This window comes from Lathamus discolor, chromosome Z, assembly GCF_037157495.1.
Source record: "Lathamus discolor isolate bLatDis1 chromosome Z, bLatDis1.hap1, whole genome shotgun sequence".
In the NCBI taxonomy this organism is placed as follows: domain Eukaryota; kingdom Metazoa; phylum Chordata; class Aves; order Psittaciformes; family Psittacidae; genus Lathamus; species Lathamus discolor.
Genome location: NC_088909.1, coordinates 86,247,166 through 86,252,888, shown reverse-complemented (window position 1 = coordinate 86,252,888; position 5,723 = coordinate 86,247,166).

Sequence of the window (5,723 nt, the reverse complement as noted above, 5' to 3'; positions counted from 1 at the left end):
AAAATCACAGTCACAGTACAGAATACTTTTTGTTTGAAATAGAAGTCTATGCATATTCTGTAACTTGGTGTATAAAACAGATCAGATGAGGAAACACAGGTTCTCTCTGGAACTGACTTTTTCTAAAATTGTCTTCAATCGTGTATATGGTACTCTGGCCACACTGGTAGGACTATGTTGTTGAACAATGACTGGGATACCTATATGATAATTACTCTGCAGGGGAGGAAGGACAATAGCTTAAAGGGAGCCAACAATGAAACAACCCCCAACTCCCCCCCAAAAAAAAAATAAATTTACAGCTCATCTTAATTAAACTAATAAGTAGGTAGGCGGCCATATCAACTCTTCATTTAATGATAAAAAGACTAACTGGAGGCATATAAGTAATTATTTTAATTCAACATCTGAGTCTACATGGTGCTAAAATAGCAATATATATGAGGAACGTTTTATTAAGTTTACACAACTGTATGCATAGTCACTGAAGAAGTACTGTTAAAAATACTCCACTATTAGATTATATTTTCACTGCTAATATCTTACATTAAACCTTCATTTAATGAGATTAAATTTCTGAAAATATATAAAGAATATAGAAAAAGTATATAAATATATTTATATTTATTATATTTATATTTATAATATATTTATATTTTATATTACAATATAAAAAGTAAGTTCCATATACTGTTATTGTAAAACATTAAAAACTGTGAAGTGCACAGCATTGAATACCACACACTTTACTTTAAAGTAGCAAATACTGAATTTGAGGTAGCGATCACAATTCCTCATCCCATTATTTCCCATTGGTTCTGCAAGCTTCATTTACCTTCTTGGCTGGTACCTTTTGGGTACTCAAACAAGCAACTCAATCCAGCTCAGAAGTTCCAAACTTACCTGGTTTTGTAACTCCATTGTGTTTCAGTTTCCTGGTGAACCTTACGATATTTGGCATTTCTCCCATAAATATATTGTGACTATTGGCCTCACACAACCAACCACACATCACACACAAGTTAATGCATTCAGAAGCTAGTTTATATGCTCATAAGCTGTAGTTTATGTATTGTTCTATGTACTACTATATTATGCTATATGACTCAGCCTCCCATCAGGCTGCTCTTGCTGTATGTAGTAAAGATTCGGGATGCCAGTTGTGCTCTGAGCCTTGCTACTAAAAAGGTGTCAAGTGGGTCAGCTTGTGAAGACAAAAAAAAAAAAAAAGATCCACTGCAAAACTGTTTTGTAGTTGATCTGTGGTCACAGAAGCAGCCTACAACCTGAACCACATATTGCTGTAGGATTGCAGACATGCTGCGTCCTGGCTTCTCACTGCCTGAGTGACAGAATAGAGTCTGTGGTGTCTGCATGGGACAGCCATTTTTGACAGATAAGAAAAGCATTGTTTTAAAGTCACATTCAACTCCTGCAGGATGGACTGTTTTTCCTCAGTATGGACTTTTCACCTACCCAGTCTTTAATCAGTCTTTGCCAACAGAAGTTTCTAGTAACTCCTCAAATCAGTGACAGCACTTCACTGTGAAAGCCTGTCTCCTTCTGTTTTTCTGCTTAAATTAATGAATTATTGCATTAATAGATTCTATTTTTGCTGTTCATCTTAAGAGTTTCTTAAGAGAGAAGTGAATTTGAAAGTACAAACCTGCATTAGCTGGGTTTTTTTCAGTTATTTTTCTACAACTGATTTCATATTTATGAGAAAATGTGATTCTTTAATGTGGAAAATGCTTTATATGTGTGTAAAGAAAGTTATAAAATTAACATTACCCACATAGCTAGTGTTATATGTAGTGAAAATTTTCAAGTAAAACCCCTGACCTAATGCTGTCTTCCTTACACGGAATTTGCATTTTATTACAAACTCTCTTCATGCTCTTACTGATCATAGAATCATAGAATCATAGAATGGTTAGGGTTGGAAAGGACCTCAAGATCATCTAGTTCCAACCCTCCTGCCATGGACAGGGACACCTCACACTAAACCATCCCACACAAGGCTTCATCCAACCTGGCCTTGAACACCGCCAGGGATGGAGCACTCACAACCTCCCTGGGCAACCGATTCCAGTGTCTCACCACCCTAACAGGAAAGAATTTCCTCCTTACATCCAATCTAAACTTCCCCTGTTTAAGTTTTAACCCATTACCCCTTGTCCTGTCACTACAGTCCCTGACAAAGAGTCCCTCCCCAGCATCCCTATAGGCCCCCTTCAGGTACTGGAAGGCTGCTATGAGGTCTCCACGCAGCCTTCTCTTCTCCAGGCTGAAAAGCCCCAACTTCCTCAGCCTGTCTTCATACGGGAGGTGCTCCAGTCCCCTGATCATCCTCGTGGCCCTCCTCTGGACTTGTTCCAGCAGTTCCATGTCCTTTTTATGTTGAGGACACCAGAACTGCACACAATACTCCAGGTGAGGTCTCACAAGAGCAGAGTAGATGGACAGGATCACCTCCTTCGACCTGCTGTGTGAGATAGTAGGATAAAATTTCTAAAAGTATTGTCAAACACACTACTTCAATCTTTCTTCATTTTCGAGTGTAACAGCCTGAACACTGACAGAATACAGTGGATGACTGACATGCCAATGAATGGTATAAGGACCAAAAAAAGGCTAATTTTATCTTGTTTGGTACTTTGCAGTGAGTGAGACTGCAATTAAAGAGCATCTGCTGTGCCAGGGATTACGTACTTACACCATCAGACCTGTGAGCAAAACTGAACTGATACCATTCAGTCTGAAGACACCTGAAGAAAGTCAGTATAGTGGATACAGGAATCTACACTGGTCAGTTTTCACAGTGAACACAGACAAAGTAACTGCATAAACCAATGCTCTAAATATTGGAAGGCTCCATCACAGAAAAGTTAAGTTTATCACATAAATGAAACACAACAAAGGAACTTATCCAGAAATTTCAGAAAATTAACAGCAATTAGTTACTTAAAATTTCAGATGCCTTTTAAGTAAATATTATTCTCCATACAATAACTTTTTACTGACAACACAAATATAACCTTAAAATAACATGTCAAAATGGCAGTTTAAAAAAAAAAATAGATGACTATATTGGTCTTCTCAGGTGATAAAAAAAGATGTAGAATGAAAAAGGTTAGTTTTTACATTGGATACTGTGAGTCTGTGTAACACATATCTGTGAAAAAGTATGCTGAAAGCCTACACTACTGCCCTTTAAGAAACCAAAAAATCACGTTTAGGTAACTATTAGAATGTGAAAATACGGCTAACATTTTAAACATAATAATCTGACTTAGGTCCATATGTAAAGCAGTGCTCCTGTTTGCATATCAAAATCTTTCATGGTCCCTTTTAAAAATGTTGTCATTGATAATCCTTCTGCTAGGTAGCAGTTAACCAGGGAATGTGTGCATGTCCCTGTGGAAAACAAATACAGGTAATGTATTGCTTTTCCTCCTTCATATATACACATAGAAAAATTCTCACAATATTGAAAATTTAAATATTTTAATAGAATCAAGTATTTACTCCCTATGACTTCTTATTAAAAGAAAAACCAAACCACATAATAGAAACGTAACAGTGTTTAAACTTAGTAGTGTCTCAGTGTACAGCTACTTTGGCTTTTAGTCATTCATTGCTTATCTTGCAGAGAGCAAGCAACAACTCACAAAAAAGTCCCAACACACGTAGAAAATCATTAGAATCAGTGCAGGGCAGGTGAGTGCTACTGACACGTACTCTCCATCTTCTACAGAATTATACTTTGTCTGGAGAACAAAACATTCACAGGACACTACGTCCCCTCTGATGTCCTAAGATCCCCATAGCACAGCAGTTGATTATAAATCAATTCATGGCTACCCCATTCTCCACATTATATCTTTACAATTAATCTCGCTTTTTGTAAATATATTCCTACTTAAGACCTAGAAGAGGAAACACAGTTCCTGATCACTGCTTATCTTGGAGCGTAACAAGTTGTTCAGTAATGTTGAGTATTTGCTGCAAGTTCCATGTGAAAATATCTACCTCTCGTGTCCAAAGTCGGAACTACCGCAGACAAGGTTAATTTTCATTAACCAATATAGAATAAAACTGCATATGAATTATTTTGTTTCAATACTGATTCATACTAATAATATATCTCTTTATGCTGTAAACAGAATGTGAACCTATGGACAGCCCTTTTCTGTCTGTGGATTTACAAATCAGGGAACAGTGAGAGCTAGGGTCCCCCAGGAGACAAGGCTGGGAAATCCATGTAAAAGAAATTTCAAAAGCACTGATTTCCAATGCAACTAAGTCAAATTATATGCCACAGCTAAGTTTACTTCAAAAATCTCAAGGTGATTTCATATGGGAAAGAAAAAAAAAACCCAACAAAAAAAAAAAAACCCAAACCCAACCAACCAACCAACCAAAACCCCTGATGAATATAAATTTTTATTTTTCTTCCTGGAAGCTTAGAATTTGAATTTACTTTGTATGGGTACAAATGAGTAAATTATATAGAATCATAGAATGGTTAGGATGGGAAAGGACCTTGAGATCATCTAGTTCCAACCCCTCTGCCATGGGCACAGACGCCCCACACTAGACCAGTTTTTATCAAAGCCCTGTCCAACGTGGCCTTGAACACTGCCAGGGATAAAGCATTCACAACTTCCTTGGGCAACATGTTACAGTGCCTCACCAACCTGTACCAGTGATTTGGTATCCTTAACCTACGTGTTGTGGAAAGAATGGAAAGGTTTTCTACTGTGTATTCCTTCAACCATTCTTCTAAAACTGTTATTTTCTAGGTATTTATTTCTGATTTCCGATTTTCTGTTCCATGCACCTTCTATACCACTTTTCCCCCTTACTGCTGTAGGAGAGATTTTCATGTACTACTTCCATGTCACAATCTCAATTACAAGAACATAAGAAAGCCCATACTTGGTCAGAAAAAGAGGTCACCTCTTAGTCTCCTTTCTCCAAAGGAGAGTAAGAGTAGGGCAAAAATACAAGATACTTTTGAGAACTCCCCCATATTTTCTCAGTGTTTGGTATCAAATCTTCTCTGCTTTTCTGTCTCATGGAAGTTGAGTACCATTCAGAGTACAAGAAAACAATATCCAGAAAGAAATGAAGAGTAGTACTGATGAAAGCCCAAAGTATGGAAAAAGGGATGTCCTTACACACCCGAACTATTCAGTAGCTTAAAGCGTAAACCTATTGCTGTTTTGGAAAGCCTGAAAGTTCATCTCCATTTAGAAGTGTTTTGCCGGTGTACTCTGTTCTGATGTTTGTAACTGCCTGCCCCGTAAAATAAGAGTGCCTGAATTTAGACATTCAACTCATTAGCAAGGGCCTGGGTAAAAGTAGTCTGCTTTTAAAGATACTAATTCTGCTGAAATTAATTTTTGCTGAAAAAGATGTAAGTCCTCATCTTTTTTTTGAAAATGAAGCACTTAAGCAACCATATTAGTAAAGTGCAGATAAGAGGTGGAAACATGTCAGCCATCAGAAGAAGCAAGTCTGAATGGGAGCTTGAGTGAATATGGAAAGAGGACTTCTACGGCTCCAGATTTGCTGAAAAAGTGGCTGGGAAACTGTGCAGAAGGGAACTGCTTTTTGGTTTTGCCCCTCTGTTTTCAGGGAATAGGACATTGTGTACAAAGCTGCATTGAAGAAATCCTTTTCTCAAAGCAGAATGAAGGCTATTTGTTATCAAGGGT